General features: G+C 46.4%; 1 non-coding gene across 1 annotated transcript; it reads left to right on the forward strand.

The window, feature by feature from the left end:
* Positions 1-1,686: 1,686 nt before the first annotated feature.
* trnas-gcu (transfer RNA serine (anticodon GCU)) lies at positions 1,687-1,768 on the forward strand. Its single transcript has one exon. It is a non-coding gene; the product is annotated as a tRNA-Ser (tRNA).
* Positions 1,769-15,663: the final 13,895 nt, after the last annotated feature.

A 15,663-nucleotide genomic window follows, 5' to 3' on the forward strand; every position in this document is an offset into this window, starting at 1 on the left:
GTGGCTACCGGCCTGCGCTTGTGTCGGTGAAGGTCAGGACATCGGGATCTGCTGCCTCAGGCAGTGCTCGGTGCGCTTCAGTGTTTCTCTAGTTTAGTGGCTATCGGCCTGCGCTTGTGTCGGTGAAGGTTAGGACATTGGGATCTGCTGCCTCAGGCAGTGCTCGATGCGCTTCAGTGTTTCTCTAGTTTAGTGGCTATCGGCCTGCGCTTGTGTCGGTGAAGGTCAGGACATTGGGATCTGCTGCCTCAGACAGTGCTCGGTGCGCTTCAGTGTTTCTCTAGTTTAGTGGCTATCGGCCTGCGCTTGTGTCGGTGAAGGTTAGGACATTGGGATCTGCAGCCTCAGGCAGTGCTCGGTGCTCTTCAGTGTTTCTCTAGTTTAGTGGCTATCGGCCTGCGCTTGTGTCGGTGAAGGTTAGGACATTGGGATCTGCAGCCTCAGGCAGTGCTCGGTGCTCTTCAGTGTTTCTCTAGTTTAGTGGCTATCGGCCTGCGCTTGTGTCGGTGAAGGTCAGGACATTGGGATCTGCTGCCTCAGACAGTGCTCGGTGCGCTTCAGTGTTTCTCTAGTTTAGTGGCTATCGGCCTGCGCTTGTGTCGGTGAAGGTTAGGACATCGGGATCTGCTGCCTCAGACAGTGCCCTGTGCGCTTCAGTGTTTCTCTAGTTTAGTGGCTATCGGCCTGCGCTTGTGTCGGTGAAGGTTAGGACATTGGGATCTGCTGCCTCAGACAGTGCTCGGTGCGCTTCAGTGTTTCTCTGGTTTAGTGGCTATCGGCCTGCGCTTGTGTCGGTGAAGGTCAGGACATTGGGATCTGCTGCCTCAGGCAGTGCTCGGTGTGCTTCAGTGTTTCTCTAGTTTAGTGGCTATCGGCCTGCGCTTGTGTCGGTGAAGGTTAGGACATTGGGATCTGCTGCCTCAGGCAGTGCTCGGTGTGCTTCAGTGTTTCTCTAGTTTAGTGGCTATCGGCCTGCGCTTGTGTCGGTGAAGGTCAGGACATTGGGATCTGCTGCCTCAGGCAGTGCTCGGTGCGCTTCAGTGTTTCTCTAGTTTAGTGGCTATCGGCCTGCGCTTGTGTCGGTGAAGGTCAGGACATTGGGATCTGCTGTCTCAGGCAGTGCTCGGTGCGCTTCAGTGTTTCTCTAGTTTAGTGGCTATCGGCCTGCGCTTGTGTCGGTGAAGGTCAGGACATTGGGATCTGCTGCCTCAGACAGTGCTCGGTGCGCTTCAGTGTTTCTCTAGTTTAGTAGCTATCGGATTCTTACAATTGCCAATACACGAAAAGCCGTTGTTTTGAAGCCGGATGAGAATTAACTATAATATCCGTTTTCTTGAAGTCAGACAACATGATAAGCAAGCCACTAGACGCATATTTACTTCGATACAGTGCTATCTCACTCTACAGCTCGAAACACACTGTTTCTCAGAGTTACAGAGCACTGAATCGATCAAACTGGAATAGCACGGCGGTAGCGGCTGAAATGCCAGTAATAGATAGTTCTGTTTTTGCTGTGGTTAGCACCTATCTCCATAAGCCTTCCTTCCCCATTTCCATGAATTCCGATAAGCATCACAGGCAAACTAAAGAGAGGTGGAATCTGGAGACAAATGTGTGGAACATAAGCGGGGTTTTCACGTGCTGTGATGAAATTCAGATCTGTGGAACACAAGAGAGGGAAGAGCAGACGAGGTGGCCGAGAGGTTAAGGCGATGGACTGCTAATCCATTGTGCCACCCACGCGTGGGTTCGAATCCCACCCTCGTCGCGACCTCTTCCTCTGAGGAGCCATCGGTTGGAAAACATCCAGATCTGCAACGTTTACCAGACAGTTTGTTTTGTGAGTCATGATAAATAATGTTCACAATTAGAACTTGTCTCCAAATTTGCCCATAAAACGATAACATTGAGAGAGGAATTAGACCGTTGAGACCATCGGGAATGGCTGATACATTATCCCTCTCAACCCCAATCTCTTGCCTTCTCCTCGTCACATTGACCCCCTTATTGATTATGACACTGTCAATCACCTCTTTTAATACATCGATTGACGGCCTCCATGGCTATCCGTGGCAATAAATTCCACAAATTCCTAGCCATTTGGCTACAGAAGTCCTTCCTTATCTCTGTTCTAAATGGGCGTCCTTATATTCCGGAGTTGCTTCCTCTCTTCCTATACTTCTCCACGACCAGTAGCATCCTCTCTAGGTCCACTATACCTAGGCCTTTCAATAATCGATAGGTTTCAATTGGATCAACGCGTCATTCGTCGAAACTACAGCGAGTACAAACTCATTAAACGCTCTTCATATTTCACCTTGTAATTCCCGGGATGATTCTCGCGAATGTCCTCTGGACCGCTTCCAATGCCAACAAATCCGCTTTTGCATCAGGGAGCCAAACTGTTCACTATTTTCCAACTACGGTCTGACCAATGCCGTATAAAGATTCAGCATTACATCCTTCCTTTCATTTTCCAGTTCTCTCGATATGTAAACCATCACTGCATTTCCCTTCGTTAATCCTGAGTCAAACTGCAAGTTAATCTTTCAGGAAGCCTGTACTAGCCTTTATAGCTACTGCCTAAGCACACGACCAAATTCGTCTGCCGGGTCCTGCTCCTCAACACTAACACTAATATCAATCTATATTTAACGGTTTGCCAATTTGCCACAAAACTATCAAACCCCTTATTGAGAGTATTGACATATAACATGAAAATAAATGGGTCAAACACCAACTAATCACCGGCAGCCTACAAGAAAAACGCCCCCTTTATTCCCACTCGCTGCCTCCAGCCATCCAGCCAATCTTCGATCTATGCTAGTATATTTCCCGTAATACCACCGTCTTTCCTCCTGTTAAGCAACCTCAAGATTGGCACCTTGTCAAATTCTTTCTGATTTTCCAGGCAAGCAATATCCGCTGACCCTTCTTCATTTATCCTGTCTGTTATTTCCTCAAAGTATTCCAACAGATGTGTCAGCCTAGTCCCCACGTCGTAGTTCCGTTCGGCGGAGTTTAGGCGGCGAGAGAAGGAGGCGCAGGGATGGAGCTCTTGGTCTGGGCTGGAGCGTTGGAAGAGGACCGCTCCCACCCCAGAGTCGGAGGCGTCGACTTCCACAATGAATTGACCAGACGGGTCAGGTTGGGCCAGGATGGGAGCGGAAGTGAAATCATCTTCAGCTCCGAGAAGGCCGAGTCTGCTTCGGGGGTCCAGTGAAAAGGGTCTCAGGAGAGGTGAGTCGAGTAAGGGGCGCTGCCACCCGGCTGTAATCCCTGATGAAGCGACGGTAGAAATTTGCGAACCTCAGAAATCGCTGGAGTTGTTTAAGCGTCGTGGGGTTTGGCCACTCCATGCCCGTTCCGTCAGCTTGCTGGAGTACATCATTGAGAGCGGCCCAGTGAGGGCGGATCTCGAAACTTGCACTTCTCTGCCTTAACGAATAGCTGGTTTTCCAAAAGCCTCTGAAAAACCTGACGGACATGGTGCGTGTGTTCCTGGAGATAACGGGAGAAGATTGAGATGTCGTCCAAATAAAAGAAAACGAAACTATTAATAAATTACGTAAGGACATAGTTTATCAGGGCTCGGAAGACAGCGGGGGCATTGATGAGGCCGAATGTAGTGACCAGATGGTCGAAATTACCAAGAGGGGTATTACAAGCTGTTTTCCCACTCACCTCCCTCCCTTATCCTGACCAGGTGATAGACACTCCGCAGGTCCAACTTAGAGAAAGTTGTGGCTACGTGAAGGGGCTCGAAAGCAGAGTTGATGAGGGGCAGTGGACAATTATTCTTTATGGTGATGTTGTTCAGGCCACGGTAGACAATGCAGGGGCGCAGTGAGCTGTCCTTCTTCCCCACAAAGAAGAATCCTGCGCCTACAGGGGAAGATGAGGGTCGGATAATGCCTGCCGTGAAAGAGTCATTTAGGTAAGCCTCCAATGCTTCCCTTTCTGGTCGGGCAGGTTATACAGCCGACAGGCGGGTAGAGGGGCGCCGGGAAAAAGGTTCCACACTGTAAATTGTCCAGAGTGTCCCATAACTAACATGACTAAGTATGTTTCATCAAACTACTTTGCGCGTTCCTAAAAGGAGCCAACGGATGTGATCACAGAGAGGGAGAGAGAGGGTGAAGATCGCGAAAACCGGTTCAGGAAAGCGAGATCAAGGATACGGTGTGGGAAGGAGAGTATTTAAGCAGTCGAGGTGAGAGAGGTCAGCGAGATGACACGGGTTGCTTGTTTCTGAAGGACTTTAGAATGGAAGCGCTGTACTCCCAGAATTCCCTGCAGGAAGGAAAGTCCTCTAATCGCTCAGTGCATGTATGGACTGTATTCTCTGACTCACACTTTCCGTCCTCATCCAATTATCTCTCTCTCAACCCATAGTGTCTATTTCCCTCCCAGGTATTTTAATTTCGCGTCCCTCTGTATCCATCAGCCTCCCCAATTCTTCCCCCCCCCCCCCCCGCCGGCCAATTTCTCTCCTATCATGTTTCACGCCTATCTTACGCCGCCCTCCGCTGTCTCGGGCTCTCCCCGAGCGAGTTCTGTTCCAATCTTCCTCCTCACAATGATCTTTGCACACCACAAATATCTGTTCTCCCTTCAGATCTCTCGACTTCCCCGGCCTCCCTCCCCCCGGTCTTTCTCTAAGCCCTCGGTCTCTCCTTCTACCCCGCCGCACCCGGTCTCGCTCAGTTTCTCTCGCCTTTTGCCGTTTCTCCTCTCCTAAAATCTCGTCCGCGTCTCTCTCCCTCCCGACCCTCTCAGACTCTCGCCGCCGTCTCTTTACATTCCCCGGTCTCTTTCTCCTCAGTGAGGAAGACTAACGGAGCATTAAGCGGGCTCTGGACCAACTTGAACAACGGTCTGAAAAACGGCGGGTTGGATTCAACACATACACAAGTGTTAGATTTTGCACTTTGTGAGGACAAGCTAGGCTTGATCTGACACAATGAGAAACAGGGCACTGAGGAGTACGATAGAACAAACCAATCTGGGAATGCATCTCCATATTCAATGAAAGTTATGGCGCAGTTAGACAGCGTCGCAAAAAAAAAGCTTTTCTTACATTGGCCCTCATTGACGATAGTACTGAGTTCAGGAGTTGGGGTGTTATGTCGATGCTGTTTAAAAAATTGTTGAGGCCTAATTAGATCTAATTTTTGCTCAACTACCAACAGGGCAGATATAAATATGTTTGAACGAATAAAGTACAAAGTTACCCGGCTATTGCCGGGACTGGATGTTTTGAATTAGAAGGAACAATTACGTATGTTACGTATGTTCCGAGTGGGCAGAAGACTGAGGGGAGATTTGAAAGAGGAAGACAACATTATGAGGCGTATAGAGAGTGTAAATGCAAGCCGGCTTTCTCCACCGATGTTGGGCGAGAATGCAACTGGAGATCATGGGTGAAGGGTGAAATGTGAAATGTTTAGGGAATATAGGAGGGGAAACTTCTTCACCCAGATGGATTCCAGAGTGTAGACAGTGCTGCCTACGCAAGTGTATTGAGATTCCGATGTGAACGTTTAAGAGATGATTGGATAAGTACTGGGATATGGATGGCCACGGTCCGGGTGAGATCGATGGGAGTAGGCAGTTTAAATAAATCCTCATTGACTGGACGGGCTGAAGTCCCTATTTCTGTGCGTTGGTTCCCTCTGGCTATCTCGCTGGATATCTGGGTTAGAATTTTAATGTCTCACTGCACAGACCAATCTAGAAAGTCGTTGATACTGTTCGATCCCTCTGTCCTTGCGCAAACTGAAGCATGGAGACTGAGTTAATGGATGTTTACAGCATGAGAAGATGGAAGATTTGGAAGTTGTTTAATCTGTATTCTCCAATTGCCTGCGATGGGTTTGAAGGAAGACAAGTGTGAGCCCGGATATTTGCTTTGCCTTCGCTGCGTTTTCAGTTTGTGTAGTTTTGCGTGTTTCATTTATTATTGATCTCAGAGGGAGACACGGATTCCACACCGGCCATGTGGATTCAGGGTTAAAAGGATTGAAATATGAGCGTATCTACACCCGATACGATAAAACCACGATACAGAGGTAAATTGGCATTAAGATAACTTGGTGTGTACTTGAACTGTGAATTTGGAATTGGCATTTTGGAAGGCTAGTTATTTTAATCTGCAGAAAAACCTGCTGCTGTACACTTTGAAAAGCTGTTTTTAAGTTGTAGGGCTCCGTTGGAAATGATTGCTTTGAAGTCATTGTAGCATCTGCCCTGTAATATGTTAATGACAGGTCAGTTTAGATAACATGGTGGTGCAGTCAATAGCTGAGCGATCTGCTTACGTTTTCAGCCCTATTTCCATAAATTAGCACCTTTATTGTAATATGTAAATGACGGGGTAGTTAAGATAACGTTCCGGTGCAGTCAACAGCTGAGCGATCTGCGTACGTTATCAGCCCTATTTCCATAAATTAGCATCTTTACTGTAATAAGTAAATGACGGGATAGTTAAGATAACGTGCCGGTGCAGTCAATAGTTCAGCGATTTGCTTACATCGTCACCCCTAATTCCATTAACATTCCAGCTGTTGCTGGGTGGTCAGACTAAATCGGTTATTTCCCTCAGCACTGTTTCTCGGTACACTGTAACTGCAGAGTCCAAAATAGAGTTGTAACTTGCACCACAATTTCGACGCTCTGTGCGGAACACGGTTGTCCGCTGTCTTCCAGCAAGAATTCACCCTATCTACTACATGATCTACCTTCTGTTAGGAAGCCAAATCTGAATCAACGAAACCAGGTTTCCTTCGATACCATGCGTCTGACTGTCTGAATGAGTCTAGTATGGGGAACTGATCAAACGTCTGACCAGAATTAAAGCACCCACATCGACTGTCCTGGTTCATCTGTTGGTTTTATTTTCACATTTGTTTTCATATAATTCAATCTGGCTCATAAAAGACAACATGCCATGTTCTCTCTCCGTAGCCGGACAACGTTTCTCCAAATATTCATAATTTCCTTCTTCAATAATCGTCTCCGGTAATTTACCCACTACTGATGTAAGGCTCCATCTGTAATTCCAAGAAGTATCCCTATTATCTTTCGTCAACAAATGAATAATAGTTTACACCCCCCGCCCCCACCCAAGTCATCCAGTTCTACTTCCGTGGCCAGCGATGAGACAAAGATCCAGTCCAAAAGCTCACTAATAACATCTCTCGCTTTACCAAATTACGTGGACTATATCCCTTCTGGCACTGGGGAATCATCCATCATAATGTTTTCGAAGTTTCCCCCGAATCCTCTTTCTGAGCGTCTGCCGTTTTACGCTGTGTTCACATTCATCAATGTATTCAGTGAGGAGCTTCACTGCCTTTTTGGATACAAGTTTTCCTCTGAACTGCCCAGACTGTGTCCAGTCTCCGCCCGTTCTTCACAGTGCAATTCGCCAGGAGCTTCTCAAGTCCCCTTCTACCTCTTCTAACTCCATTGTTAAATTCTTTTCTTTCTACACTCTGACCCGCGATAGCCTTACCTAATTCTTTCTTCCTAATTTTTAAGAATCGTTATTTCTCCCTCTTGAGGAGTTGTTCCAACTTTCTTGTCACCCAGAGTTACTTTACGCTATCATCCTTTCCCTGCTTCACGGAGACAAGCCTATACTGAACCCTATGTCAATGCTCCCTATCCAATCCCCTCATATTTGTTGCGCATTTCACTGAGTACATCTTTCCCCAATTTACCTTCCCAAGTTCCTGCCAGCTAGCACCATAATTCCATAATTCGCGGATCTCCACTTAAATAGATCCCATGCTCCCTGGTCAAGGTAAATGGAGGGTAGTTGTGCCCTGTTGTTCTGTAATGCTGAGCCGCGGAAAGATCTGTCACCTGATACGTTTCCTTTTCTAATATTAGATCCGGCTTGGACTGTTCGCTAGTCCACCTATCTTCTTATAGTGACATTAATCCTTCCTGGACACAACTGAGAAATTATGCTATACCGAAACTTTTTACCTTGGGGAGTTGCCAAATAATATTGTGGAAGTTTCAGTTCGCCATGTCAATAACATGGTAAATGTCCATGTCCCGCGTCCCGATCGGTTCCTCAGGTTTTAGGCGGCTGCATGGAATAATCCAAATGAGGTGATCACATATCTCTGTTTGTCTCACTGTTGCCCTCCGTATCTGCAGCTGCGATAATATCCCTGGTTTCCCATCGCACTCACTTTCCAGTTTGTTACGCGAAACTGTCCATCTTGAAACATCTAATCCCCGGAAATTTCTGCACCCATCCCTGTCCTTGTGACAGTCGAGTGATGTGATAGTTTGGAACATATTTCAACCAAAGTGACAATCACGCCAGAAGCATTGAGAGTTTGTATTGCTACCTACCTGAACTGTATGAAGTCATCAATACTCCGACATTTCTGCAATTTCTGGACGAACAGGCATATGATTGCTTGAATTAATGACACATTTGACAAACCGGTTCATTGTAAAACGGCTTTATTTGAAAACTCCTCTGAATTATCAGTAGGCACGGGCGTTACCTACGCAGATGGCCATTTAATGTAAACACGTACTTCATTCCATTCCTCAGCTCTTCCCTGAATTTCCTCTGTGTCAGTGTATAGATACAAGTATTGGTGCACATGCTGAGCATTTGCAACATGGACCCAAATTGCTGCAGGATGTATACCGGGGAACTCAAATATCTGTCCTGGTAATAATAGTTTTGCGCTTGCCATTTCATAGAATAGGCTACAGAGGGCATCCAAAGTAAGATGAAATTAGCTGATATAGAAAACAACAAAATCATCGATTTTCTGCGTTTTTCCACCTCGGCATCTTTCTGATTGTCGCCGCTGTGCCGAAGCTTTCTGCGGACTCTATTTGCTACAACGATATGTCTTACGGATAACCCGTTAAACACCAGGATTAAGCCTATTGGTATCAATGGTGTTAAAATACGGTCCAGTAATGCATAACCTCTCCACACGGGTGAATTAGCGTATTCATATGTGAGGGCGCAACGCCAGGGCATGTTTTCAATGATGACGTAAGGTTCAACGGCAAAGTAAACCGGTGCACATTTCCCGCAGCTCACTATAACCACGGTCACCAGAACCACCGTTGCTGTTCTCTCGGTGCAGTATCGCTCCCGCAGCTTTTGACAACATATTGCGATGAAGCGATCGAAGGTAAAACTGACCGTGAACCAAACAGAAAAATCCCTCGTTACAAGCCGAAATACAAGTGTCAGAGCGCATACAGGAGTGATGAGCAGGGATCTGGAATAAATGTAGATATTGTTGGTCTGTTCCACTAAAGCAACAACGATAACCACCATCATATCCGCTGTTGCCATTCCAACCAGGTAACGGGTGATGCATTTGTAGAGTCCGCATTTTCCCCGAGAGAGGATCACAATCGCCGTTAAATTAACTGCAAGAAATTTGGAAACAAAATAGTGATACGGTCAGTTCCCTGAATGCCCCCATTCTACCGATGTTATGCAGGGCATGGTCCGTTTGGAAGTGGAAAGCGGGAATCCAGTGTGTGCGGTCTCGGTCGCTGCACTCCGGCTGGAGGACAATGACGGATGTGAGTGTCAGTGGGTTGGCGACATTCCCACAGTTTAGAGCGAGGATTCCGAGTTCCACGACTCACGGACCGGTGAGCAGTCGATCGCTCCTGTAAACAACACCATGTCAATTATTAGAGGTGAAATAGCCGAAGGGGTTGTTTGTAGCGTTGACAGATTGGCATCATGGAGATATCAAGCACGAGTGCTCATTTACTGACTACGGAAGAACAGTCCTATATGTTGGAAATATATTGGACCTTCATTTAAATAAATGTGTCTCCGCTGATAGATACACGGACCTAGAAAAGCAGAGACCAGCATCACTTAAGAAAGCCAAGGGAGGTTAAATTATGAAACTGCGGCAATTTCTGGACCAACCTAATTGACAAAGGAAGAAAACACTGCTATCGAAATATGGAAAATGCAAGTAAAACCGTTAGAAGTCTGAATCCCCCATTCCGGAAACACGTTTCAGCCGACGGTTGCATCTGTGCTCAGTAACAGTGCGGATACCGCAGCAGAGTAACGGCGGCACCATACATAAAGTAAACAGCTCCGGCATCTTACCGGGGACACCAACCGCCACAAGTGTGGGATAGAAAATGGCCGCGATGTTGAAAATCGGCGGATATCCGTCAGAAGGAGCGTTCAGTTGTACGGAGCGTTTCAGCTGCTCACATGGACTGGGGATCGGTTTAACAGACTTTTATTGAGGTGAAAACAATTCCACTGAGGCAATTAGCGTGGCGATCACGTCAGGGACATTAGTGACAAACAACTGCACAAACACTTACGTTGAACTATTTTTACTCATTGTTCCCGTGTCATGAATTTGACTCCTCAAGGGATATTGCAATCTATGTGAATTTTTCACGTTATTTACCGTGATACCTGGCTTGAGTCATTAAAATAGGATATGTGTCTATTCTATCTTTTGTATCTGTATTGCTTTTAAAGTAGGCATTCACCTTGAAGTCGATTTATTTGGTACCATTTGACGGAACACATTGGCTTCTGAAATTGAGGGAAAGAGTTTGTTCTGGCAGGTGAAATGGAGAACACTTCTTTATTAAAGCGGAACATCCGTTTGTTCTTTTCTTTCGTTCGCTCCAGCCGTTCAGGGCGGACTGAGCGATGGAAATCTCAGTAACATCTGACACGTTTTACAATAAAGTGCACTGCACATATTCCTCAAAACAGTTTAAAAGATCCACAGAGATATTCCAGAGACCTATGAGCAAAAACGGAACGTGTCTCCTGGAAATTAGCGAGGGCTGTGGACAGTTTGAAAAGCAATGTTTTCCAGCGCACACATGGGGTGTTTGGCAGGAACCTGACCTCTGCCAGTGAAGGACTTGACCACCTCAAACCCGTGACGTGCGGTGCAGTCTATTTCACTTCAATGATGTTCTCAACCCTGCCACAATTCTACCACTATTTCTCTATCCATTCTCTCTTTGAACAAAAGAAACAAGTGAAATCTGTGAATCCTGCCCAGGTTCCCAAGTTGTTCTATTATTTGCCACGAGGTTGTATTTTTATCCCCTGATTTACTGTCAGGTATATTGCCTTTCGAGCGTCACAATGAGTAAGTGCAGAACAGCGGAAGTGTTCAAGGTCACCGCTTAATCACACTTCCTCTGCAGTGAGTAGCTCTGTGCCTATTGTGGTTCTCGGAGCGATGAGCGGGTCTCGGCTTATTGGAGAACGTCTCATCACTCTGTTTCCATTGAGGAATTTTTACTAGCATGCGCCCCTCGGTTGACTTGAGAAAGTATCTGTCAGGAGCGGACATGGAATGGACCCAAATGTAGGACGCAGGCACTGAAGTGCTAGGGGTAGGACAGGATGGGGATGCCATGGCATGTAAAGGGTAATGCAGGCGGGACTGGATCCCGGAGGTCAAGCGAGGCGAGAGGATCAAAGATTTCAAGCGGGGCAGGATGAGTCGTCAAGGCATATGGATCACGGGCAGGGCCGCATCCCAGGCGGAAACACGTAGGCCTGGGCAAGGCGCGGACACCTGGGCAGGTGCGGGGCACAGCCCATCAGAGCTGAGGGGTAGGAAGGGACAGAACCACCCGTAGGGTAACGGCAACGGCCTGGCTTACCCGATGGGGGCAAGGGACAAGAAGGGACAGAACCAGGCGAGGGGTAACGGCGACGGCCTGGCTTACCCGAAGGAGGCGAGGTAACAGAAGGGAGCTTGGTCCAGGGTGAGCAGCAGTACTGCCGTGATACACCGGGTACATTGGGAAAGTCAACCGACAGCGTGACAACGCGGGCAAGGCGAATAAGGCGGAACAGCGCGACCAGCGTACGAGAGAAGCAGGGGAACACGACCAGCTGGACAAAACAGATAATGAACAGGCCGGCAAACAGCGCAGAACAAGATATAGAGCAGGGCGGCTACAAGGGTAGAACCAGATCCGGAGCGGCCGAAACAGGTACACAGCAGGATTCAGATCCGGTGGACCAGGTACAGAGCAGGTGCGACAACATACCGAGATTAGGAGGAAGGATGTACTGGAACTTCTGAAAAAATACATTAGGATAGATAAGTTCTCTTTTGTTGTCGGGAGAATCCCTGGGTGACTGTGTGAAGCGGTAAGCCCTACTTAATTGAGAACATTCTTAGAAACAGAATTTAGGAGAATTTGGAGAAGTATTACCTGATTTGGAAGAATCAGTATGGCTTTGTGAGGGGAAGATAATGTTTCTCGAGCCTGCTTCAATTCTGTGAGGATGTGATGGTCATCCTTCAGTTAATCATTTCAAAACGTTAGAAGACTTGGTATCCTGGAAAAGTTGGCTGGTGGATTCAGGAGCGACGCCCTAGAAGGCAGAGGATAGTTGTGAATGGAACGTTTCCTCTCTGGATCCCGGTGCCCGTGTTGTCCTGCAGAAATTTGTTCCGTGAGCACCGAATTTTAGTGCTTTAAAAATTATGTAAATAAGGAGGTGGAATGGTGGTTTATTGCACATGCAATGATGTGCAAGTTGGTGGAATTATGGATGGTATAGAAGGTTGTCACAGATTACAACAGGACAGCTACAGGACGCAGAGCAGCGCTGAAAAGTTACAGATGGAGTTCAACCCGGAAAGGTACGGAATGATTCACTTTGGAAGGATGAATTTGAAGGCAGAGGTGATGCTGTTAGGGTCCGGTTCGGTTCCTTCAGCCTACCGTCCTTTCCCTGCCTGCATGGGGAAAACCTGTCCAGAACACCAGCCTAAAATTCCTTCACATTTCCGTTGTGCATTTCCCAGGACGTATCCGTTCCTGATTGACACGAGGTTGTGGGGACACAGCGGGGCATTGAGATTACTTGGTGACGAACGCAGGCCTGTGTGATTAGTGTATGTAACCCTTTTATGAAAGGAGGGTGCTGGACCCCTTAAAAGTTGCCAACCGATGCAACCGATCGGCAGACGGCGCAATAGCTGCTGATCTACACATCGCCCTTACTCATCCGGAGAAGGATGCTTAAGTGAGATTGCTATTATTGGACTATAGTTCAGTATTCAACACCATAATTGCCCCCAGGCTCGACAGGAAACTCAGAGGTCTCGTCCTTGACCCCGCCTCTCAGATCGCCAGAATATTGTAAGAATGGGTTCCCTCACCTCCACCCCTCTGACTTTCAACACAGGGGCAGCTCAGGGCCATGTATCGAGTCCCCTCCCTTACTCCCTGTATACCCATGATTGTATCGCCACCCACAGCTCCAATCTGTTAATTAAATTTGCCGACGATAGTACATTGATTGGACTAATCTCAAAAAATAACGACGTGGCCTCCAGGGAAGAAGTTATCTCTCTGACACAGTGACGTCAAGTAAACAACCTCTCCTTCAATGACGCAAAAACAAAGGCGCTGGATGTTGATTACAGGAGGAATAGTGACGGGCCAACCCCTATTGACATCAATGGATCTATAGTTGAGAGGGTAAACAGCTTTAAGATCCTTAGCATCCACATCACCGAGGACCTCACGTGGTCTGTACATACCAGCTGTGAACTGAAAAAGTCGCAACATCTGAACGAGTTTAACAGAGGTTTATGAAAATGATTCCGGGATTCAATATTTTGTCATCTGAAGAGAATTTGACGGGTGATAGAATTTGAATATATCGAATGTCCCCGATGGGCTGGATGATGTCGGAATGCGTCCTGTGGTGGGAGATTCTTGGAACAGAGGAAACAGTTTCTGAATAGCGGGGCCACCATATCCAACGCTGATGGTAGCCAGAGTGTGGGGACAGGCAGCTGTAGAGGCCGAGACTTTCTGCTTATTTAGGACAGAGATTGATAGATTCCTGACTTGTCAGGACATGAAGGTATACAGGGTGAAAGCAAGCGATTGGGTCAGAGACGAAAGTTGGATCAGCCATGATGAAATGGTGGTGCAAACTCGATAACCTATCTCTGCTCCCACGTCTTTTAATCGTGTTTAATATCTATCTCTCAGTTGTATTGTATCGGGCTGAACTGGTTCATAAACTACCAGCTCTATGGCAACTTTCATAACTTTGTTCTGCACGGATCCTGACTAAAGTTCATATTTATATCTTTAGAAAATAGTGAGGCTATTTAATTAATTATTTTACCTTTAATGATGAAGGAGCGATCGAATGTCTATGCAAGGTTTGTCAAATAATGATGATGATGGATGATGATGATGAAAAAATAATAATAATAATAATAATAATAGTTATATTTTACTCGTTTCTTAGATCAAGCTGGTACAACTTGAGGTACAGCCATCACGAAGCACACTCATTTCTCAGTTTGCAAGGAAATTGTGTTCTCAAATCGCTGGGATGTCTTCTATGGACTGACATGAGTGGTTCACTTGATCTTCCATAGTGACCATTTCCTCATGTTTCTGGATTATGCTCTAATTTGAGTTTAGTGATCTGTATTTTGTGTTAGTTCTGAATGGGGCAAATTTTATATTACTTTTACACATGCCGGCATGCAGTGCTCAATTCTGGTTTCGTTAAGAAAAACATATCCTGAGGAGATTTTTATTAATTAACACCTCTCCCCTTCTCCCAGTGTCACCGATGATGTACCGCTTTTTTATTCTGTCTCCCCTGCCCACTACACCTCTTACCCTGACTTATCATCTTTTTCAGAAAAAGCCAGTAATTCAAGAGTATCGTGGACAGAAGTGAGTATGGATGCTATTATTAATGAGAAAATGTGCTTTGGCAGCACAGGAAAATGCCATTGGGCCAGTCTAGTCTGTGCCAAGCCATTAATCTGCCTAGTTCCAGCAACCTACATTCCCTCCCATCCAAACATCTCTGAAATGTTGGAAGATCAATCGTGCCATTGCTCTGGCAGCACAATCCACATTCCCACCGCCTCTGAGAGAAGAAATTCCCCCTCATCTTTCTCTTAAAGAATGAGTAATGATCTTTCAAGAGTGTCTCTATTTTGGAAAGCTTTTGGCGAACTAGGAAATTTCAAATGTCACCCCACACTTTTAGAAGGAAGGGAGGCAGAAGAAAGGAAATTATAGAACAGTTAGTCAGTGGTTGGATTCCATTAAGGATGATTTTTAGGAGTATTTAGCGCATGTTAAAGTAGGCCAAATTCAGCTTGTTTTTCTAAAGGATATATATTGTCTGCAACTCTCTTGGAATTCTTTGAGCAAATAACAAGCAGAATAGACATAGGAGAGGCCGTGGATGTTTGTCTTCTGGATTCTCAGATGGTTTCTAACGACTTGCTGGACATGAGGCTGCCAAACAAGATCACAACTCATGGTATTACCGGAAAAATACTGGCAAGGATCGAAGATTGGTATACTGGCATGAGATAAAGAGTTAGCACAATGCGTGCCTATTCTGTTGGCTACCGGTAACCAATGACGTTCCTCTGGAGTCGGTATTGAGATTGCGTCAGTGCATTTTAAAATGAACAATTTGGATGACAGAGTTGGTGGCTTGGTGACCGACTTTGTAGTTGCTACGAAGATAGGAGCCGGACAGGGAGCTTAGAGCAAAGTGGGTGTCTGCAGAAGGACTCAGACAGATTTGAATAACAGACAATGAAGTGGCAGATGAAATACAGTGTAGGGACT

Source organism: Hypanus sabinus, unplaced genomic scaffold, assembly GCF_030144855.1.
Source record: "Hypanus sabinus isolate sHypSab1 unplaced genomic scaffold, sHypSab1.hap1 scaffold_1991, whole genome shotgun sequence".
Classification (NCBI taxonomy): Eukaryota; Metazoa; Chordata; class Chondrichthyes; order Myliobatiformes; family Dasyatidae; genus Hypanus; species Hypanus sabinus.